This window comes from Mus musculus, chromosome 4 (genome assembly GCF_000001635.26).
Source record: "Mus musculus strain C57BL/6J chromosome 4, GRCm38.p6 C57BL/6J".
In the NCBI taxonomy this organism is placed as follows: Eukaryota; Metazoa; Chordata; class Mammalia; order Rodentia; family Muridae; genus Mus; species Mus musculus.
The window spans coordinates 32403651-32428153 of record NC_000070.6 but is presented as its reverse complement, the minus strand read 5'-3'; the positions used below and the strand labels follow the sequence as shown (position 1 = coordinate 32428153).

Below are 24503 nucleotides of genomic sequence, written 5' to 3'. Positions count from 1 at the left end.
AAGCACAGCCTGGATACAATGTGGGGGATGAGATATGGCTGTAAGAAAAGGCAAACCATCTTGGTCCTTAACCTGAGGAATGTCTGTCTTCACTACAGACTGCCAGGTCCTAACACTGAAACCCAGAAAATCTGCTGACCTTAATATGTATGCTACAATCAGCCTTGGTACCTAGGATGGCAGAATCAACATGAAAAGGGACTCTGCAGTTAAAATCCGTTCCCTGCTCACAGTGAACCCTCGCTGCTTCTGGGCTGTGCTGTAACTTCTGTGTTTATTGCTCCCATTCATCACTTTCATCGCGCCCCAGGTGAGGCAAAGTCAAGGTACTGTCACAATTTCTCTCTTAATTTGATGAATGAGAACCGCATCCCAGAAGGTCACAGAGGAGGCTGAAGCAACGTCTAGTCTGAACTCTCACTGTCCAACCCCAAGGCTTCGAAAGGGTGACCACGAGCTATGTGCTGCTTATAGCTATGCCCTTACATTATAAAATAATATTTAACTTGTAATAGAAAACCTTGTTGGGAGGAAAAAGACAGAGAAGGGCACATATACATGAAACAGAAAATAATTAACAAAAACTAATGAACGCAGTGCTGACTGTCTTCTGCCTGTTAGCGTTGGTCACCCTGATGATGGATCAGCACTGCGTAGGCAATGTTTTCGCTAGGGAGCGAAACTACAATGGAAGCTAATTGCTCCTGAGATTTTGCTAGTTCCTACCTGAAATATTTAAAAGCTCGCTTGATTACAGCATTAGCGCAGCCGCTCGCCTAATGTACACCAGCAGGTACTACACCTAACACGCACAGATGTTAGAACTGAAATACTCGGGTTTAAATGAAAAGCATAGTGTGCGGATAAAAATAGCCTAATATGCTCGGTGCTAATCTACAAAGGAAGGGCTGCACACCATGTCCATGTCATTACAAAGTAAAATCACCTGACAGGCAGCATTAGCAGGCTATGAAAAAAAGAAAAGAAAAAGAAAAGAAAAAGAAACTGCTCTATAAATGCTCTCACCTTCTAAGTGAGGAATGAAGACCCAGAGGCTGAGCCTTTGTGTATTAAATCCTAAAATTTCTACTGTACACATACGGGAGAACCTCGGATGCTCTGCCGTGCTCCAGCACACCTTCGAGATGCAGGAGGGAACATGAATGAGCAGCCGCACGCGCACAGCGCACTGCGCACAGCTTTGGCTCTGTATCTTACATCATTACCTCATCAAATCCCACAGACACCCGTCGGGGCAGGTACTGCACCTTTTCTCATTTCCAGATAAGGATGCTCAGGTCTAGGAGGAGAAGTGGATGGGCCCAGGTGCGTGGGTCTCCCGGCTAAGCTTTGTGCAGGGGTCTGTCGTCTCCCACCGCTCCTGCTTCAGCTGCGGCACACGGGGACCGTCACAGTCAGAGGAGTGCGATTTGCCGCTCCCATTGCTAAGGCTTCTGAATGACTGCCTTTGAACGATGCCTCGTGAAGAGGGCATCCTGACTCATCTACCTCATGGACCGCATCAAACTGAAAGGCTCGGTGCGCTTGCAGACACACCTCTGGAAATGCCACCGCTCTTCAGTCGGTGCGATGGGACAGCATCAATGCTGGGATCACTGAGGTACAAATTTCCCTGTGAACACTGCCGACACTTCTCTTTGGTGTTTCGTCTAGCCACAAATGGAGACATTATCACTTACTGTGGTTGCAGGAGACTCTGAAGCCAGATGAAGGGAAGTTTTCACTTGGTCAACTGCTCCTCCCAACATCTGTGCTGATGGAGCTTGCTGCAGGACGGGTGTGCACTGGATCATGTTCTCATCCACTTTCCAATACAGCTAAGTGACCCTCTCTCCTCACCACTGTATGGGCTCATGAGAGATAACTTTCTAGCAATAAGCCTTGAAGATGGACACCGTAAATTGACCTTTCAAACGAGGCCAGTACTTTTTAGACACAGCCAAGGATCTCACCACTTCAGTCACCAACACAATTCGTGTATGTGTGAATTATGACTTTCTTCCTTTAGAAGAGGAAAAATGACAGACTATCATGTGTAGACAAATAGAATTAAAACAACAACAAAAAAAACCTAGGTTGCCTTTGCTATTTAAACAGAGACATTTATTTCCTAATGGACCACTTAACAGACAGATGCAAAGATGTGGGCAGGCCAGTCATCAGAATTAACAGAATGATTTTGCTTGCACTACACATTCTGATTTGTATGAATCTTATTTTTAGCCATGCACAAAGGGCAATAAATGGAAAATCTTATTCTAACCGCTACTCTTTCTGAACCTCCCACACTGATCCACCTACCGCACAGCTTCACGAATGTAAAAACCCAGCCCAGGGTTTGTCCTAACAAGGGATGCAAAGTGGCTCAAGTGTGTGACACTTTTTCCAGTCACTGTTTGTACTTTCATTCTTTTTCTGTCTCAGGACTTTCATGGAAAACAAGGTTGACTTATCTCTGGGCATGCTCCACATCTTAAGGTGGTATGCAGTCCAGTGTGCAGATGATACTGCCACAAGCCAGACAGACCCTGGTAAATAAATGTTCACCAAAAACTGTCCTGTGAATCAGGATAAGTGACATTAGGACAGGTGACACCTTCAACATTTTGTTTTGAAACGACGATATTTAAAAGAATCCTCTGGTTAACAGCTGTGATGTCAGAAACATAAAGTTATAAACAGGTGTTGAGGAATGGTTTTTGCCAAACATAAGCCAATAGCACTTGGCTTCTGTCTGCTTCCAGCCTGCAGTAGCCAGTGTCTAGCAAGACACATCGGACCCTCATTAGCCCTTCTCTTCTTTGAAGCTTTCTGTCTGCTCTCGCCACAGGTTGCCCATACCCCAGGCAGAAGCTAATCAAGGTTTAACTATCACCCAGATGTCACAGCGGAGTGAGGTATCTGACGCTCGCAGACAAGTACAACAACAAGCAGTAGAACCAAACCGAAACAACCAACCATCAGAGAGGACGTCTGCTAGGGGCACACAGAAAACAGAGATAACTTTTTGATTCCTTCAGATTCTTAAGGAAAAGTTACTAAGGTCTCAAAGTATCAATGAAAATGTCTACTCTCCTGAGCCCCTCCCCATCCCAACAGAGAAGCTATGCAGGTAAGTGGCTAGTATTTTTAAAGGTCTAATTTGGTAAAATAATTGGCACACAAAAGAAATCAACCGTGAGAAAGGCATCGTTACCTGTGCACTGGCTCATTATCCAGAAACTAGAGGAACTGGCCCATCACTCTCTGGTAGGGGACGCACACCCTGCAGGGCTAAGACCTTCTTCTTAGAATGTGGTTCTAGAGCTTGCGAGAAAGCCTCAGAAGATGCTCCTGGGGCTTCAGTCCACTCTCGTCAGCTTCTGACTTGTGTTGTAAAAACACATGGAATGAAGTATTATGAAAAAGTGGGTCACACACCACTGAGAAACAACCACACCGCCCCCAAATCAGACACAAAATGACTGTGCTGTGACAGATGGGAGGGTCTGGGCACAGTGAAAGCAAAACCTTCGTGTGGTGAGGCACAATTCAGTTTTCACTAGTCTGGGTTAGAGAAAGTTAGTCTCCGTGTCAATGACAAAGCTAACTCACTTTTAGCAAGCACTTGAGATCAGGCGACAAATGTCAGCCGAGAATGTCACCAGAGATTCATATATAATGTCACCAGCAATCTGAAGGAAGGTTTCTGGCTTAGCCGTGTGGCCATCCTAAGTGGCAGGTGCTGTGACTCAGTGAAGTGAAGCAACCAAATCGAAAACGAAGGAGCCAAGTCTCGTCAGTATTAGCAACTCCTTCACCAGGGAGGATCGAGGTACTGTCTGCCCTGTCCCTACACCTGTACCCAATCGGATGTCAAACACAATTGAGGATATTTACTTAAGTGCCATCAATTGCTGGGTGCAGATAGTAAAAAAAGACCCAGTGGAATGTAAGCATTCGTTCCCTGACCACCTGATTGCCACAGAAATATTCACATCAACCTATATAGAGTTTATGTTCCACGAAGGACACAGGATTTGAAGGGATGCAAATAACTCTTCCCTTTCAAGGAAGTTATTGTCTTATACACGGAAAGGTAAAAATTTCCAAAGACCCATTTTGTAACCCCAACTGCATCCAGCAGCTGCTTACTAAATACCTATTCTAAGGTAAGGACTGTGGATGGTACTACTCTGGAGGCTTAAGCAACCCCTAAAGTCACACCTGGTCTTTCTTTCCGTGTTTTAGAACCTCCTTAACCCTGTCTAAGTGTGAGGCGTCACCCCAACCCTTAAGTGGAAACCACTTCACAGGGCAGTAAGAGAGCCGCACACCAGAGCCCAGCGCTCTGAACAGACACTGCTTTTGAGGTTGGGAGGGGAACTAGAAGGAAAAGCTGAGGGAAAGCTTTGGATCAGAACAAGAGAAGGCAGGCACTTGGATGGAATTAGAGTTTTACTGGAGGGTGTGTTGTCTAGATTGTGGATAATACTGAGCTAAGTCAGCCTTCCCCATACCCATCAATTTGGCTTATTGTGCATTAAGTATGACTTTCAAAGTAACCAGACCTAGCCAGTGGAGCTAACACTAAAATCATCTGTACAGAGCCAATCTTTCTTTTATGATCCCAGGAGCTGCAAAGGCTTTGCAAGTCCGTCCAATATGGTTTTTAAATCGAATGTAGGGTTGAGAATGACGGCTATCAGAAGCATCCTCTAGATAAGGATACTGGGAGGTCCACATGTGTCTTGTGTAAAAGCTGAGTAATGGAACCTGGAGGGAAGACGTGAAAGAGGAGTTCTTCGTCCTGTAAGATGATGTCTGGTTAGTGCTGCTATTTCCAAGTGCCCCCAAGATCTTCAGTACAAATCAGTGCAGAGCATGGCTTATGAAGTTAGAATTCTTGGATAAAAACAGTTTGGAAGGACACACAAAAGCACCTGATGTAGGTGAGTTGTATCTTTGTGGCTAGATTAGAGGGAACATTTGCGTTTATTCTTTTATGTGGCTTTGACGATTATGTAGGATAACACGGATCTAATGAGAATTCAGACCAGTTCCAGAAGATGACATTATTCAGTGTGCGTGGGCTGTGTGAGTGCACACTGAGGACCACAGGATAAACTGGCGGTCTCAGAGCAAAGCTGTTGTTAAGTGAACCATGCATGAGTTTACTTTTTCAAGAAGGTATACGCCGAAGTGACCTCTGCTTTGCCACAAGGAGACAATTATTTTTGGATTCTGACTTTTTTCTAGAAATTACAACAGTTAATACATAAGACTCATGTAATTATCTGATTTGGTGTCAACTAAGGGTAGAATACGGGAAAAATCTAGACACAACAGTTTCTAATCTACAACGCACAGGGGCTTCGATAAACCCACTGGTTTGTAGAGCGTCACAGATGCTGTCCTGGGGCAGAAGAGCAGTGACACATCTCAACACAGCCATTCTCTGCAGTGTATGCCACCAGTGTGGCAGATACCAGGCCCTCTTGTGATGAATGGGGGTTCCTAGAAGGGCAAGTTGCCACTTCACCATTAATGTGAGGGTGAGGCAATCTGGTAAGCGAATATATGCTAAAATTGCTTTACCAAGATTAACATATGAATGAAGCCAGTTGGCACAGAAAGATTGGAAGCCTTTCTCCACCTGGGTTTCATCTAACAAAGAGAACATGTGCAAAAAAAAAAATTAAAAATAAAAAAAAGTGTGTAAAGTACACACAAGGGAGGTGTGTGCTGTGAAATGGCCTCTAAAGGGCTGTGTGCCTGCAGTCCAACACCTTGGGGCATTTCCTCCCAGTTCACTCACTGTCTGGAGAATGCTCACTGACCTTCCAGACAGTTTCACTATCTATGCTATTCCCTACACCCTGGTGCCACGCAATGCCAATGCTCAACATGGAGGCTTTTATGCATCTTAAAATGGCCTGGGTTTCTCTCTTCTTCTCCATCTCCTCCTGCCAGCGGCTTCTGAGATCTATAGCTTGCCTACCCAGTTGTTTTTCTCTCAAACTCTAATAAAATGATCATTGAGTTTCCTTCTGAATCTGTTCTTTAAAAAAAATCCGTGTGCGTGCAAGTGTGTGTGTGTGTGTGTGTGTGTGTGTGTGTGTGTGTGTGTATACACATGCTCATGAACGCGTGCCATGGTACAGGTGTGGAGGTCAGAGGGCAACTTTCAGGACTCAGTTCTTCCCTTCCACCATGCAGGTTCTAGGGACCAAATTGAAGTTGTCAGGTTACTTTAACTGCTGAGCCACCTTGCTGGCCCCGAGTCCATTTTAGCATCTTTTTATTAATGAGACCAAGAACCCACAAAAGGGAACCCTGAATTCCCCTGTAATAGTGAGAAGTGTCATTTCACTAGTGACAGGTGCAGCCACAAAGCCACTTCTCTAGCACTCAGCCGCTTGGAGACTCAGAGTAAACTGGTAACGCATTTAGGCGGCTAAGCTTATTACTTGGTAGGAACTTTACGGTGCGCTCCAGCTCAGCTTATTTGGAGATTGGGGGAAAACCTCTGGAGGTTGTGATTAATATATCAACGTATATTCCCGTGCTGCCAACATCACATCCCCTGAACTACTATCATGTATACAAAAAATTAATTTGATGGTTCCATGAATAGAATATAATTGGGATCTGAGTCTATTATAAATGATCAAATCAAACATTTTTCTAAAAACTATCAACAGAACTGACTCCAAAATGTGTGATGGTCTCCAATGACCGCAGAGGCTAAATCTACAGGCCCACAGGGTTAGTTAGTTTAGACATCACTCCTGGGAGCAGTTATATCACAGCTTACAGATTATTCCTGAAACACACATGCCACCATCCCTGATCTCGAGCTGTATTTCAAAGGGATAATAATAAACACTGCATGGTATTGGTATAGAAATAGACAGGGTGATCAGTGGAATAGAATTGAAGACTCAGAAATAAACCCACACACTTATGGACACTTGATTTTTGACAAAGAAGGCAAAACCATACATTGGGAAAAAGAAAGTATCTTCAACAATGGTGCTGGTCTAGCTGGCTGTCTGCATGTAGAGGAAGGCTGTCTGCAAATAGACCCATATTTACCCTGCACAAAACTCAAGTCCAAGTGGATCAAAGACCTCAATATAAAACTGGATATGCTGAATCTAATGCAGAAAGTGGGAATAGCCTTGAACATATTAGTAGAGGAGTACACTTCCTGAACAGAGCAGCAATGGCTCAGGCACTAAGTCAACAATTGCTGAGACCTCATGAGACTGAAAAGCTTCTGTAAGGCTACAAACACCACCAATAGGACAAAGCGGCAGTCACCAGATTAGAAAAGAATCTTTACCAACTCTAATTCTGACAGAGGGTTAATATCCAAAGTACATAAAGAACTCAAGAAATTAGAAACCAACAAACCAAATAACCCAATTAAAAATGGGGTACAGAGCTAGACAGAGAATTTTCAACAGAGGAATCTTTAATGTCTGAGAAGCACCTAAAGAAATGCTCAGCTTCCTTAGTCATTAGGAAAACGCAAATCGAAATGACCCTGAGATTCCATCTTACACCCGTCAGAATGGCCAAGATCAAAACCCCAAGCCACAGCATGTGCTGGTGAGGATGTGGAACAAGGAGAACACACCTCCATTGCTGGTGGGAGTGCAAACTTTTACAAGCGCTTTGGAAATCAATTTGGCAGTTTCTCAGAAAACTGGGAATAGCTCTATATAAGATCTAGGTATACCACTCCTACGTATATACCCAAAAGGGGCTCCACCATTCCACAAAGACACTTGTTCAAGTACGTCCTTAGCAGCTTTATTCATAGTAGTCAGAAGCTGGAAACAACTTACACATCACACAATGGAATACTATTCTGCTATTAAGAGCAAAGACATCATGAGTTGTGCAGGCAAATGGAAGAAACTTGAGAATATCATCTTGAGTAAGGTAGCCCTGACCCACTTATGACAAAACACTTACGGCATACACTCACGTATAAGTGGATATTAGCTATAAAGTACAGGATAACTATGCTACAACTCACAGTAATAGGGAGGTCCCAAGGGAGGATGCACCAATCTCACTCAGAAGGGGAAACTAAATAGTTATCAAATGTGGATGGAGAGAGGGAACTGGGTGGGAGATGGGGTGAGAGAGAGAATGGAGATGGCATGGAGATCAGGTGTGGGAAGGGAGGAGGACAGTAGAGGGCTGGGAGTGAGAATGGAAATCATGGGGGAGGGCATCTCTGGGACTCTTTGGAAGCTTGGAGTGGGAAAGGATATGGGGAGTGTATGGGTTCACCCTAGCTGAGATTCCTACTAGCAGGGGATGTAGAGACTAAACTGGTCACCTCCTATAGCCAGGCAGGACTTCCAGAGGTGGGAGGGGGACATCAAGTCACCCACAAAGCCTTCAACTCAAAATCTGTCTTGCCTATAAGATGTGCAGGGATAAAGATGGGGCAGAGACTGAGGGAACAGCCAACCAATGACTGAGAGCCATCTCATGTGGGCATGCCAGCCCCTGAGACTATGATCCTCTGCTAGGCTTACAGACAGCCACCTAGCATGACTGTCTCCTGAGAGGCTTTACCCAGCAGCGGATAGAAGCAGAGGCAGAGACCCATAGCCAAACATCAGGGACTGGACCTAGTTGATCTTCATATGGGTCCTCTAACAAGTGGAGAGGGGGCTGTCTCGGTCTGTGTCCCCTGCCATGGGACATTCCCTCTACTTGAACTGCCTGGTTGGGCCTCGGTAGGAGGGGATGTGCCTTGTCCTGCTGGGAATAGATGTCCCAGGATAGGGCACCCAAGGGAGCTCTCCTTCTCTGAGGATAAGGGGAAGGGGGAAATGGGGGGACGGATTTGTATGGGTGGGACTGGGAGAAGAGAAGGGGGGGCTGTGATCAGGATGTAAAATAAGTAAAAAAAAATATTGAAAACAAAAAGTAGCACAATGAGAGTGCGGTGTACGATGGCACCGCAGCCTCTCAAACTGTGACTTTGCTGCCAAGGACCAGCATTCTTGAAAGGAAGACTGAGTTCTGCTATTATGCTTTAAAAAAATTATGTTAGACTGTAACATAAGAGACTTTAGAACATATACATTGCTGTGTAACCAACATCACCACCTTCTACCAAAATATAACCTTTCCAGCTCACACACTGTACCCATTGAAAAATACACCCCACTCCTCTGCCCTCCTGCTGGCAGCCACTATTCTCCCTATGGACTGTGTGAGTCTGACAACCCCAGGTACCTCCTATGAGCAACAGCACTAAGTATGTCTGGCCTATTTCATCTAGGATAACATAGCTGGGTGGCAAATACTGTATCGACAGCGGCCATTCTCAATTAAAATAATAACGACGATGATGATAATAAAAGAATTGCAAATCCCAAGTGCTACTTTGCATGACAACATTCACCACATCCAAGAAAAACGTTATAAACTGTAGTGCCTTACCACAAATTTAAAATGCCCAGCAATTTCTTGGATGTTTCCTAGACAGGACAGTATCACCATTACTATTTTATATTCGCATTTATTTAATGAAATGAAAGAAAAATACTTTAAATGTCTACATTGGCTTGGAAACAGAGCATGCTCACAAGCATGTATGTACATCTGTATGTCCGCTCACCTTATCCAAGTGAGGATTTACTTAGCCAAACTCTTCATGGGTTTGAATCAGTGCAGGGTAAACTGTCTTAGGTTAAGTAGTTAGACTTTTGGAAGCTAACATGGTAATGAGCTGACCTCAAAGTAAGGCAGGACTGAGGCTCTGGAAATCCATAAAAACCGAGCCTTGCTCAGCGACTGTTTACTGGAGGTGTACCTCCCCTGATGTGTCTTTTGTAAATGAAATTACATTTCAGTGTACCAGGGAGGGATGGTACTATGAAGATTCACTTTGCAAAGGAGCCACGGATTCTCCTTTTGACATCAAACATGGTGTGCACACTTGTCAAGGGACTGTGGCCACTCCCTCAAGCTAACAGCTGCACCGTTACTCTGACCTCCTAAAGTCCAAGGCAAAGAGTGGCCAGCAGTGTAGGAGGAATGCTGGCGCGTGGTAACCACTGGACTTCTGAGCTGAAGCCGCCGTGCAGACCCTAGAGCTGTTTTCTGAGGTATGTGTCAATGAGGTAAGTACAGGTTCTACCTCTTAATGTATTCAATATTAAAGCATATAGATTCCCGCCTTTGCCATTCACTCCTCTAACACAGTTATGTTAAAGTGGTGATTCTCAAAGTGAGGGCCTTGGGGCACTGACATCAGCATCACTTGGAAAATGTTAGTAAAGCAGATTGCTGGCTGACACCAGATCTTTTGGCTCAAAACAGCCAGTGTGACTCTGATGCAAGCTGACAATAAGAACCACTGAGCTAAGGAAGTACTAACAGTGGGATTCCAGCCCTTGTTTCTTGCTTAATTTACATTTCTCATGACACTTTCTTAAAAGAAAGTTAACTTTTGTGTGCTTGGATTATTGGCATGACTGCCTCACACTGAGCCTTGTTGGGTTAAAGAAAAGAAATCTTAGTAAAAACTTACATATAATTTCCCCAGGTCCTGTCCTGGCTTCGAGTCTTAGGATGCTGGGAACTGGGCAGAGGAAGAGATGAGAAGGCTACAGCAATCCATTCAGACATGGACCCCCAAACTCAGTGAGGCAATCTTGTGATAGATCAGTGAGTGTCCACCTAGACCGGAAGGGAAAGCCCGTTCGTTAGTGGATGAGTGTTGCACACCGTGAATCTCCTGCCTGCTGCCTCACAAACTCTACTCAACTTTGAGAACAACACAGTACTCCACAGTGGTTCTAGTGTTTCTCTTCAACGAACTACAAGGCCAGAGTAAGACAATCCCCCCTAGGTACCAATATCTAGGCTCTATTCGGGCAGAAGACCTCCTCTGCAGGCGTTCCCTGCAGACAAGCTTCCCTTATCAGGTGTTCACTTGAACCCCCACAGCTTGGATGTGGCTATGATCCAGTCACCCCGATCTCTCCGGCTGCATCTCAGAAGGCGTTCTTCATCAAATTCAAACGCCCCAGTATGGAGGCCGAAGTGGTGGTCTTAACTAAAAGAGGTTCTAGATTAACTTGTGAATTCTGGCTGACATCTATGCCTCCAAAGTGTTTATTTTCAAGTCAGACAAGCTTCTTGTTGGCTTTAACCTAACCTTAAGTCCTCAGATAAAATTTTCATTCATAAGATTAGACATATTTATTTCCTCTTCTCTGATAATGAGTTAATGTTTGTTGTAGAGCACATAAAAACAGGTAAAGAGTAAAGGAAAAAAAATAATGAACAGTGGTAACTTTGACCAATAAATGACTAAGGATATTTTGTTGTTGAAGCTCACTGCCCATTCAGTGTAACTTCTGGGGTTGGATACACACATGTACATGCATGCACATGAACACATGTGCACATGCACGCACACGCACACACACTCCACACCCTGAAAGGTGTTGGATTTAAAATTGGATTGTGGACCAGTATTCTTTTGGTACACAAACATAGAGGGTTTTTATTTAATTATTAAATATGAAATTAAATATGAGTTACATAAGAGAGAACATGTCGCAATGTTGCTACAGTTAATGAAAACACACTTTTGAATCCCTGTAGTATTATAATATTTCATAGAAACACTTCAATTGTTTTTCTCAAATGAGGACTTATCAGTTGTTTTCCTTCATTGTCACTGCAAGCGACACACGGAGGGTCACCTGAGTGTCAGGCTGCCTGAGTTTCTGACCATTTCTTGGGTCTCTAGAAAGCTAACAAGCGACCACGTTGGTGATGTGAGCTTCAAGCATGTCCTCACAAGTTTTTCTTTAGGGTTTTTTTTTTGAGATTTTATATATTTTTACTTTATGTGTATGAGTGTTTGCTTGAATGTATAACAATGCACCATGTGCATGCAGCCCTCCTGTATATAGTGCCTGCGTAAGCCAAAAGATGGTGTCAGATCCCCTGAGACTGGAGTTATAGACAGTTGGGAGCCTCCAAGTAGGTGCTGGGAACTGAACCTGGGTACTTTGGATGCAGAACCACGGTTCTTCTTTTGTTCTCTAAAAAATTATTTAAAGATTTTTGGATATTATAACTACATTTCTTCCTTCTTTTTCCTTCCTCCAAAGCCTTCCGCATACCCCTCCAAAATCCTCAAATTCATGGTCTCTTTTTTCACTAAATGCTATTCCATGTGTACATGTGTATGTATATACATACACACATACATACACATCCCTAAATATAACCCATTCTGTCCGTCTAATGGTACCTGTATGTATGCTTTCAGGGATGTCTGTTTGGGACTTGTGCTCCTCCCTGGGGAGGACCATCTCTCCTGCTCCCAGTGTTCCTGGAACGGAACAACTCTATTCTTATCTATAAACTCAACTTCTGAGTCCAGCACACACAATAACATAGCTAAGATATGAGGAGACAGGGTGTGAGCACTTTTGATTTTATTTTGAGAGTGAACTAAAATTCATCTCTTCCAGCAATCTTACATAAAAGTCTGGGTTGTCCCATCACAATGACCAAAAAAAAAAAAAAAAAAAAAAAAAAAAACCCAAAAAACCCAAAAGAACAAAGATGTATCAAGAAGATTATTTGTTCACTGTGACTTCATAATAATTCAGGGAACCTTGTCCTGAATTAGGAGCCTAAGAGGGTAGAGTGGCTTATAAAGGTTTGTCCTTTGTTGCAATCAGGTATATCGTTAATTCGGTGAGGTCACCAAGCTCATAGTTTATACAAATGAAGAGGTGAGGAAGTGATCCTCAGAGAGCAGACTTTGTTTCTCCTAATTGCTTGGGGGACGGAGAGGGAATAAAAAAAAAATCACACAGAGCTGCCACTAGGAACAGGGACATTAGCAGGAGCTCCTCGGATGCTGAAACTGTACAACTAGCATTTGCAAAGCTAATTACAAATCTGGATTCTCTCATTTTAAAAATATACTTCAAAGCCGCCCATGCCGAACCAAAGTCTGTGCAACTGGCAGATTATCAAAGTGTAAAAAAGAAAAAATGCACCACTCGAGCAAAGCCATAACTTCCAACATCGCTAACTCCTGAACTGCAAAATGCCACAGGCCCAAAGCTAGCAATGCCACATGCTTGTATTGCCGTACATTTACAAGAGATTATTGTTCCTAAGTCCGGAGAGACACAGCCCTCTGTGTCACAGTGGCTTCCTTATGTGGGACAGGTGCTCTGCCTCTGAGCCTAACTCTTCACACAGGTTCTTCTTAGGATTAAATGAGGTGGAAAAAATATGTATATGAATATATGTGAATATGTGGGGATTTTGGGGGGATTTTTCAAATTATAAGACATACATTTAAGGTTGAGAAACATCTTGCTTTTTATTAACAATGTTGCCAGGCATTAAGGTTAATAATCCCCATTTTACAGTAGACACAGAAAGAGGTAGCCAATAGATGAGTGAATAAATAAATACCAGACTAAGTGTTGTATTTCTCAGTTGGTCACAAACTAGCTGAGTGACTCTCTTGGGTCATGAGATGATGATGTCTGAGGTCTTGTTGAAGCTGATAGTTCTGTCATTTGGGTCATGGCCATGACAGTGGTATGTGAGCCTACAGAATGACCCTTAGAAAGTGTCCCCTTCTCAAAGTCAAGGCACCATGACACCTAGAGCACCAGCCACCAATCTGGCCTGCAGTGTTGTGACCCTCCAGGTCATTGGCTTCCTCACTTTACGATGACTGAAGAAGGGCCCGAGAACCTTAGGGAAATAGCCTCAGCAGATAGTGAAGAGCTTAGAGCACCGAGCCTCTGTTAACTCTGGTGCTTCATTATTTCACCAACTGGTATAGTCAAACAAATTCATACTGCTGCATGGTGTCTTGCTAGCAATCTGATTGCTATTTGACCACTAGTCTCAAGCAGGTTGGTAAATAGGATTTTTGTGTTAACTATATGCTATAGTCACAAGGGATGCTCTTAAAAATCTTGGGGCCACTAATTTAGGTTTCTATGATAATGGGGACCTCAGCATTCACAGCACAGCACAGCACAGCACAGCAGCCTCAGTGTGGCGACCCAGTACCTAGAGTCTACCTGCTAAGAATGAGCAATTGATTTTAAGTTAAGTCAAATTTAAATAGCTAAACATGGATAGCGGACAACACAACCATAGGACACTGCTCTTTTGGAGGTCTTCCAGGCCCAGTGGCCCACAGGATAGCACATATCACCCCCATTCAGCCAGTAAGCGCTCTGAACTCCTGGCCTCTTAGAAACAACGGTGAATACGGGAGTGCTGGACGCTTCCTGCCTCGACTGCATTTTCTAACAAGATTGATTTCCAAAGACTCCACACACAGAGTGGCTCAGTGGACAGTTCTCAGGAAACAGTGGGTGATGTGCTGTGGTACAGCTACACCAAGCATGACAACACCGCCTTTTCCTTTCTTCATAGTTACTGTTAAGAGAAGCAGGGGGAACTGCAGAAGTAGACGTGTGAGTGGTTTCTATTCATTCATTTCCAAATAAAGTAGTGTACTGCAAATGTGGGAAATTATCTGTCTATAATTCCCTCTTGCGTAATCTTAAATTTACTTAAAAGAAAGAGTCGGCAGGACCTGCATTTTTAAGGTAGGAAGAGTAAATGGTGTTTAATTACATAAAAATGTTCAAGAGGGTCTCCAGCTGTAAACAGCGGGCAAGGGAACATTTGTACCAATTAGCTGCGAAACGATTGGGTTTTCTGGAAAGTTGTATAGGCAAGGCTGATTGCGTTCTTTATCCCCGACAGCTTAACTCCTAGCTGAGCTGGTCTTAGTGGGCTTAAGAGGATGTGATGAGCTACTTCCCCCAGGAGACGGCAGGTGGAGGCATTTTCACCCACACATAGATCTCATACGAGCAGAATCACTTCTTCAAGACAGAGAGGTAGCTCAGGGCTCCTCTCACTCCCAGCACTGATTCTCTGGTGTCTTCCTGAGATTAAATTCCTTCCCTAATTGCTCCTTCCCACCTTCCCAGGATGTGGGGTAACACAAAGGATAGAAAATAAAGTATTCAGAGCATCGGTCCATGTCTGTGCTGAGCCTGAATGCACGCTAACAACCATGCACGGTGGCACCCCTTGGCTGTGGGATTAAAAGTTTCTCCTTCTCTCTCCTTTATCAATGTTATCTCCTGAAGTGGTGGATGCTCTCTACAAATCAGCAACAGTTTTCTCAGCAGAGATGCTGCACAGAGAGGTCAAGGTGAGTTTTCTAGGTTCAGGCTACCACTTCTGTCCAAAACCAGCTTACTGGTTTTTAGGGCTAATACTGAGACGAATCCCCATTTACACAGGGGCATTCCCCACTTCTGGATTGAGTGCCTAGAGAATGGACAGTGATCGGAAAACAAAAAGTTCAATTCCAAAAATAAAAACATTTAGAGATTATTTGCTACTAAGCAAGATCAAGTTCAAATGTTCTGCCAAAATATTAGCTATAGATTTACTGACAGTGGTTCTAAAGTCCTTACTCATACCAAGAAGGACTAAATGTGGACACGATTTTGTGGCCAGAAAAGCTTTAACAAGTAATGGGTTCACTTGGCATTAAATTTTGGAATCTATAAATATGAATTTAAAAATTATCTTTCAGACAGAATTTAGACATCCACTTATGATGTGGATTGGAGATGTTTGGGTTGCAAATCTTGGGGCTCTTGTGTCTTCTACTGCCCTGGGAAAGCAACACAAGGAAATGTGCCCTGTGCTATCACAGAGCAAAAAGGGGGAAGAGATAAAGGCACTTCAATAAGATGGAGAAAGTGAATTAAGATTGAACACACACACAGAGACAGAGAGAGACACATACAACACAGACAACCACCAGCACACACACAGGTGCACACGAACAGGCACATACCCTAGGGAGATGCCATTTACATGTTTCAGGTGCAGGGACCTAGTTGTTCTGTCTGTGGAACTGTAGCTGGAATGCAGTTTCTGGGATACAGTGCTCAGACCATCGGTCCTTCTCTTCCTGAGCCTGAATTCACTCTGTCTAACAACCAAGGACGGTGTTTATGTTCCCAGATATAGCAAAATTCAGATGTTATCTATCCTATCCTAAAAGAGGTTGCAACCTGAACTATTTGTCACCAAGCGATTTGGAAAAAAGAGTTATAAGAAAAGGAGAAGTAACCAAAAACAAATGAGTGAAAACTAGCTAATCTGAACTAATTCCTAGACTTTCATTGACTCTGTAACTAACAGACACCAGTCTGTGGGTACAGCGTCTGTATTACTACCGTGATTTTCCTTTACTGAAAACTTCTATTAGGGACTGAGCTAGGGATTTTCAGTGTTATTAGCCCACTTGGAGGATAAAAGAACCTTGGCTCGGACACTCAAAGTGCCTTACCTAAGGGCACACCGCTGGACAAAGGGACTACCCAGGCTCACCCAAGGAAGCAGCCACCTCTTTCCTACACAACACTGATATTCACTACCAGTCAGAGAGTACGTTCCCCTCCTCAAAAAAATGGTGTTCACTTTTTCTGTGTACTCAGTAAAACAGCAAAGCAAGGTGGCAAAGCAGCAGATGCCATGGCAGTTTGTACACAAGCCGACTGCTTAGTTTGTTAGTGCTCATGCGTTGTGAAGCACATTACAACTTAGAGGTGTGTCCCCCCACTTCCCCTTCTGTTGTAGTTTCTTTTGAAAAAGCAGTATCATCATCTTGTCAGAGTTCCCTCGAGGAGTAACTGTAAGCATATGGTCCATGGTTGCTGAGTATCACAGGGAAAACCCATAATAGCAATCTCATCCTGAAATCCAGCCTCTAGAGAGGATCATCAGCCCTGGCAACGCCCACCCAGAAAACATCCGCAGAGTCGGTTCTCAAATGGCATCGGGGTATTAGTGCCCACGTGACTTCAAGGATACTATATCACACAGCCAGACATCAAGTTCACTGTGGGCTGCAAGCAGGCATACCTCTTAGGGGCTTCTGTCAACTTCATGAAGAATGTTTCTTCTTGGATCTTGGATGGTCATCAACAATGCCTTAACTCTTCCTCCTAGCTTCAGTACTTGGTCAAGTTGTAGAGATCTTTCTGCCTCCTCCTAAGATTTGCAGTCTTCTAAGACCTCTGCTATCTTTCTTCTAGAAGCCAACAGAGATCCTGCACAGTTCTGACCCTTTCTTGAGAGCCACACAGCCTCTCAGTCTCATCTGCAGACTGGCTTGCTTCGTGCCATCCAGGCAACACAGTTGAGCATCCGGATCCCACACTCACAAGTTTCTGAGCTGACCCTGTGGGGCCACACAAGGATGGCAGCTAAAGCAAGGAAAGGCTACAGGAAGTCATGCCGAGAGCCCTTAAAGACAAGTGAGGCGAGCGGCAGGTAAGAGAGGCATGAGGCAGCATGTCAACAGAAGATGCTACCGTGGACCCAACTGCTCCAGCAGAAAAAACCACGAACCATCTTTGCTCCTCACTGCTGGCTAGGCCCTCAGTACAGGCTGTCAGTTCTATCTTCACCTTACATCTCACATCAATCTACCCATCCTCGTCTCTACTTTATTTATCATCTGTGATTTCTCACCTGGCTCATTATTCCTACTGACACAGAAATTGGCCTGTCCTTTTTCTCTTCTTCCCTGGCTGGCAGGGCCCTCAGGATCTCTCTGGGTGAGACTGGCCACTGACAAGATTCTGAACGCTTAGTTCTCCTGCACAGAAATCTTCTCACATAAGATAAGTGGACCGTCGCCACTCTGTATTATCCTATGTTTTTGTCATAATAAAGTATCCAGAGTTTATAATTGGCCATTTTCATCATTTTAGATAAACAGTTTAGTGGTCATTAAGTACATTTCTGGTTGAGCAACCATCACCACTGTCCATCTACTGTAATGGGAATTAATGATCAAGACCAAAAATAAGACTTAAAGCAAGGGCCTGGAGAGAGAGGCACTTTGAGGGCTGTGCCTCATTTTATATAGAATCTCTCCTATAGATCAGGGCCTCCAGGACACACCCTTCATTTGTTTTCCACATTTGACACCAGAGCTGTAGGAACTCTGGTCTCCATATGGAAAAGGACCTTTGGATGCTTTTCTAGGTCATATACTAGTTATAATCACAGACACAAGCATCCCAGCCCTCCCGGTCTCCACTATCAAAGCATGACTGAAGCGGCGTTTCTTGGAAAGACGACTTGTTTACCCAACATGCTGCATCTAGACGGAGCTGGTTTGTCACTCACTTGTTTCTAAGCAGGGTTTCCTTCCGAGTGTTGACAAAGACCATAAAAAATGTCCTTAGCCATTCAGCATTTAATTCAACTCCACAATATATTTTTCTTCCTTCTTGGTTTAATGGCCTCAAACGTACCAACATCCTGCCTTTCCGAATCCTCTAACAAGTCCCATCAAATGCCAGGGCAGAATCAAACTGCCCTGCAGGCAGTGAGATCATGCACTAAGAATTCATTTTTAGTCCAAGACTTGGGAGTGCCAGACCACTTAGTGCAATGTATCACACGGCCAGAAAATTAGCCTGGCACTCTAAATAATGTTTTAACATTTCTCCTATCAAAGGTCCTTTTACAACCTGATGACTCCTTCCTTGGAAAAAAATTAACACACACAAAACTGCTCCATGTGGTAATCAAAGGTTCAAGGACCTTTTCAAGTCTATTAGGGGTCCTCTATGCATCTGTGAACTCCAGATTAAAATCTGTAGAAGAACTAGAGTTCATGTTGTTCCCAGGCCCCAGCACTGGCACTAAGGCCCCGGGCATCTCGGGGTGATTTCCTCTGGTGCTGTTTGCCTCAGCACTGGTTTGGCTTTAGGGACATCGCCACCTGGCTTCTGGTCAATCCTATTGTTAACATGGCTGCACCAAGTTAGCTGACAGTGTTGGGAACACCCGCTCCTCTGGTCAGTCTCTGCTGTGTTGGTCTAGCTGATGTTCTGTAGGCGCTACAGTCATCTTAGATCCAACTTAACTTCCTGTTGTTTTGTTGTTGTTTTTTTGCTGACATTGATTCTTTCCACCACTTACATCACTGAAAAACGTAAACCAAATTAAAAACAAACAACAAACAAACAAACAATAGTAACAACCCTCCCCCCCTTTGAATTTAAGGGTTTTTTGGTCTTTTGTTTTGGTTTTGTTTTATTTTTCGAGACAGGGTTTCTCTGTATAGTCCTGGCTGTCCTGGAACTCACTTTGTAGACCAGGCCTCGAACTCAGAAATCCACTTGTCTCTGCCTCCCGAGTGCTGGGATCAAAGGCGTGCGCCACCACGCCCGGCTCTGAATTTAAGTTTTACATTTTCTGCTCTTAAAAAGAAAAAAAATCATTTAGTCTTTCCTATGTTGCTTCTTGGGAGTATGCCATCTGCTCACTCTGACCACTGAGTGAGGCAATCTTTATTCAGTCCACACTAGGGTTTCTGCTCTTGAAGCAAGATGGGCTTAGCATTTACTAATGTAGTCTTTAAGTAAAGCAAATTACTGTCTAGAATACAAGCGGGATTCATTCAATCGGCTGAAGGCCTTTCTGAGGGAGAGCAGACTGTCTGCCTTTAGAGTCTAAACAGAGTTTAGACTTGTTAGCTTCCATATTGTCTTAATTTTCTCAACACTTTTCCTGTTGCTGTGATAAAATCTTCCTACCACTTAGTGCAATGTATCACACGGCCAGAAAATTAGCCTGGCACTCTAAATAATGTTTTAACATTTCTCCTATCAAAGGTCCTTTTACAACCTGATGACTCCTTCCTTGGAAAAAAATTAACACACACACACATGGAGCCCTTAAGCAACCTAAGGCTCAAAGGGTTCATTTTGGTTCACAGTTCAAGGATCCAGTCTGTCATGGTAGGTTTGAGCTGGCCATACTGCATTTGAAGTGGGGAAACAGAATGGTGACTGTTGGTGTGCAGATTACTCCCCCCCCCCGCCCCCCCGCCACCCCCCCTCTGTCCCTTTATGCAGTCCAGGACACCAAGCCCAGGGAATGTGTCCGCCCATACTTGGGGTGAGTCTTCCCACCTCAATTAAACCTATCAAGATAATCCTTCACATGCCTGGCCAGAAGCTAACCTAATCTATACAATCCCCACAGGTAGACCCATAGACTTGTCTCACAAATGATCCTAGATCCTGTCCAAGTGATAATATTGCCCTCCACAATAAACATGTGAACCAGTTCCTCAAAACACATTTATTCTCGTTTATTCTCGAGTCTTTCTTACACACACACACACACACACACACACCCTTCTATTTCTCTGGAGAACCTTGGTTAGTGTACTGGGATATACACTGATTCTTTAACATTTTGAACAACTGCTCAAAACGCTTCCCATGATAGTACTCTTTTACAATCCATCAGTAGGGTCTCCACACCCCCACAGGCATTGTGGTAGTCTTTCGGACGTTCATCTCACTGGGGGTAAGGTGACATCTCATTATGACTGTAATCTATATTTTCTAATGTTTAATGATGTCGAGTGTCGTTTCATGTACATATTTTCTGGAAAATGTTTTAATTCTTTGCTTGTTATTGAGTTATTTGCTTTAAGAGTGTTGAATTACAAAAATTACTTATATAGCCTAGATACTAAACCTTTGTTAGATATGCAAGTTGCACATATTTTATCTCATGAATAAGGTTTGTCTTTTTTACTTTCTTAATGGTCTTCTTTAAAAGCACAGAAGTTTTTAATTTTTACATGGTCACCCTTACCTGTTGTTCCCCCCCCCTTTGTCTCCTGTGGCTTTGGAGACAGTGTTTCATGCCCACACCGACCTGGAACTTGCTGTGTAGCTGGTCTCTATCTTGAGCGCACCCTTTCTCTAGCTACACACCCTACCCAGATAGGCTGCTTTCTTGTAGGAGTTCTCGAGATGCTGAATTCCACTGTACTGAGTTAATCGTTGTGTGTGGTGTGAGGTGGAGTACTATGCTGTCTGTTGAAGTGGCTCTGCAGTGTGACCTAAAATAAGGAAGTGTGAGTCCTCCAACTTTGTTCTTTAAGATAGAGCTATTCTGGGCCCCTTGCTTCTCCATATGAATTCTAAAAGCAGACTGGCAATTCCTGCAGAAAGAGCCAACTGGGCTTTTGATGGTGGCTGCTTTGAATATGTACAGTTTGGGTAGTATTATTATCTTAGTGTGTCCTCTGATTTATGAATATTGGATGTCTTTCCATTTATTTAAGTTTTCATAATTTCCGTACTGTTCTATAGTTTTTGGAGTTCAAATGTTGTATTCTTTCCTTATAGATTTTTGTTTATTTTTTGGGGGATAGGGTGGTCTCCCTATATTTCTCAGGCTGGTCTGAAATGCCCTAACATGGATTCAAACTTGAGGTCCACCAGCCTCTGAGGTCCACCAGTCTCTGCCTCCCAAGTGCTGGGATTAAAGGCATGCGCCATCATGCCCGGCTTGTTTCTCATTGTTAATATACAGAAATGAAATTAACTTTTGTATGTTAACTTTTCAATTATTCCATGTTGAATGTGCATGTTTGTGTCTGTGTGTAAGGGCAGGCATGCATGTGGAGACCTAAGGACAACTTCTGGGAGTTGGTTCTTTCCTTCCACCATGGGTTCCAGGGATGACACTCAGGTCTTTACGCTTGAGTAGCAGACATGTTCACCTTCTGAGCACTCCTCTGGCTTATGTTGTCTTCTAACCCTATGAACTTGCTGATCTTGGTTATCATTTCAAATAGGTTTTCTTTGCATGTACAGTTTTTGAAGATGGGTTAGAGTCTTAGGTAACTTTTAATATTCTAAAGCACAGGCAAAGTTTAGCACAATAATCCAACTGCACGATACACACCCAGAGCTCACCCTGCTAATCCCTCCCATCGGAGGGTGGTGCCCCTGCTCTGGGCATAGAGCATGCAACACGCCTCTCCACTGACAGCCTACATAATGACTAAGAGGGGTAAGTCCCTGCTGTCTCAAGTCCATGGTGAGACACAAACTTCTCTTCCACAGAATGCTGTTATAAAGAGAGCTGAGGTCACAGCCCCCTTGTCTACTTACATGGGCACAAACAGGTGAGGGTACCATAGAGTCTGGACTTACTATTCTCAAAGTAAAAGGACTTCTGTTTCCTTCCAAGAGAAACTGTACTCTTAACTGATCTCTGCCGAGCTGCTCTCTTCCCCAACAACCTGGGGCTCTGTCCCAAGGTGCCTTATTTTGAAGGGCAATCACGGTCGTTCTCACAAAAACTGCTATGCTTGATGCAAATGGTGACTGTTTCCTATCAGACACATTTTGCTTCAGCCAGCCATCACTCAGCGATGCTTTACATCTCTCATCTGTGAGTCACTGACTTGAGAGTGCAGCTGCCCAGAATACCCAGGCATATGAAAGGATCAAAATACCACACTTTGATTGATTCAGAGAGTTATTTTCCACCACAGGCAGCCTGAGAGCTTCTGCCTTGTCTCTGACTAATTGGAGATGGGAAGGAGCAGATCAAGCCACTCGCTGCACTTGGGAGACCATCTCTCCTCCCCTCAGGCACAAGATCCCAGGAGTAGAGCCCTGTGTGTGCGCTCCACGCCGAGATGCGTCCAGAGGACGCTCATCTGAGTGTAATCTGGGTATCAGAGTCATCGTTTGAAGGGATCCTAGAATTTCGGTTTGACAAAAATCGAAAAAAAAAACATTTTAGAAAGAAAATCGGATTTGCGTGTAAATGAAGAATATTCCTGAAAAGAAAGTCTGTTACGAAACTGAAATCTGGAGACCGCGGTGGTGCCAGTTTGAGTCATCAGTTCCCTCTACACCCTAATAATCGTGGGCTCTTTGATCACAATGACTGCTCAGGGTGATGCTTTTCTTGTTTGCTTTTTTTCAGTACTTCATTGTGTAAACAGGGCTGTCTCGCTACTGTCTTGCAAACATGTTTACATTTGGGGATCAGAGGGAACATCTGTTAGAAACAGATTTTATGCTTTTCTGTCAACTTGGGGGAAATCTGAATCGCATTTCCTGGTAATATTATTTTAAAAGCTCTTGGAGGGTTAAACAAACTTCTACAGGCAGGACATTCGCCGGCAAAGTGTGGTTGCTCTCCGTGTCTATATCTAAAACTCGGTCCTGAAAATATTCAGATGAAGTAACTATTAACCAAAGCAGGTATTAATTACTCTCCATTTTCCTAAATAGCAGCAGGCTGATGAGCTAAGTGACCTGGTCAATGGGAAGGCAGCAAAGAGGGGATTACAAACTGACCCTTCATCAGCACCTACAAAATCCTCAGGTCTCAAAAGTCCTCTGATATTATTTCCAAAAAAAGAAAAAAAAAGTTACAATTCCTCACACTGTTCTGAGATTGCTTATTCTGGGGCAGACAAAGGAGAAGCTGGGTGGCAGTCACAGAAGCCATCAGGTTCCTTGTCCACACCCTGCATCAGAGATGTGGGCTAGGTGCCCTGTGCAGGGGCAAAGCCTAAAGGAGAGGACAATATGAGGGTTCTGGGCAAGAAAACTTCCAAACACATCAACGGCATCTGTTTCTGTGGCACCTATGGTAGCGATACCTATACGAGGGCCTGGTGGCCTGGCAGGATGGGGTAACTCATTCTGGCTTTACAAATCAAGGCAAAAGTGTTGTCCTGAAGGAAGAGGAGATTCAGGCAGTGAGGCCCTTCCACCCAGGCAAGAGGGGCTCACTCTAGTTCAGCCAGACCAGAAAGCCCCTTCACCCTTGTCCTCCATGAAGTCTTCAATCCTCTCTACCTTCAGTGTCCCAGAATTTCCTCCCAATGGGTCCCAAGAAAGACTCAAAGTTCTGTGGATGCCATTCCTCTGAGTCCTTCCTCCTTCATAGGTATATCAACCTGAAAGGCAAGCAACCAGCCAGGACAGCTACCCTGAGTGGTACATTGTGTGTGTGGCCTGGAAGTTCTCCAGCATGCAGGACAGCACAGTGTGGGAACAGGAGGAAAAGCAGGAAAGAGCTGTTGTATATTGGTTCCCACACTACCATGTCTCTAGTTAGAACTCTAAATGCCTGACTATTGTAAGTTCAAACCCTCTCTTCTGGCCTCTGAAAACTCTCACACCATGGCAGAAGGACCACAAACATATCTCAGATAATCCATTTGTGAGATTTATTTCTAATATTTTAATATTTAATTATATGACACAGGGTCCAATCAATTGTGTCCATGCCTGAGACCTTATGAATGTTAGAAGCAGGCACGTACAAGGCTGTGTACACAAGGGCTGGTCAGGGGCAGACTCAGGTACACACCAATACACAGGCTGTAGACCTGGATCCTCTGAAGTAGAAAGGAGTTTGCCCAGAAAGGCCTCCTTCATGGGGAATATTACGCTGAACAGGGCTTAGTTAAACCTTTACCTGTTTTGTTGTACTGGTAGACAAATGTAACAGGGCAGCACAAGCAAAGGTTAATCTTAAAACCACTGGGGCCTTCCCCTTTGTGG

The 24503-nt window shown here is 43.9% G+C and overlaps 1 protein-coding gene across 11 annotated transcripts in view; it reads right to left on the bottom strand.

Moving 5' to 3' along the window:
* The window catches only part of Bach2 (BTB and CNC homology, basic leucine zipper transcription factor 2), a 347697-nt gene that overhangs the window by 157956 nt on the left and 165238 nt on the right, over positions 1 to 24503 (bottom strand). For 4 of the 11 annotated variants that reach the window (XM_011249909.3, XM_030253112.1, XM_030253113.1 and 1 more), the window contains one exon: positions 10571 to 10719. The exons of 6 other annotated variants lie outside the window; for them this stretch is intronic. The gene's annotated coding sequence lies outside the window, so the exon portion shown is untranslated. Of the gene's footprint in view, positions 1 to 3217; positions 10547 to 10570; positions 10720 to 24503 lie in introns of those variants that run through there. One more of the 11 variants, XM_006537567.4, reaches the window with a different exon arrangement.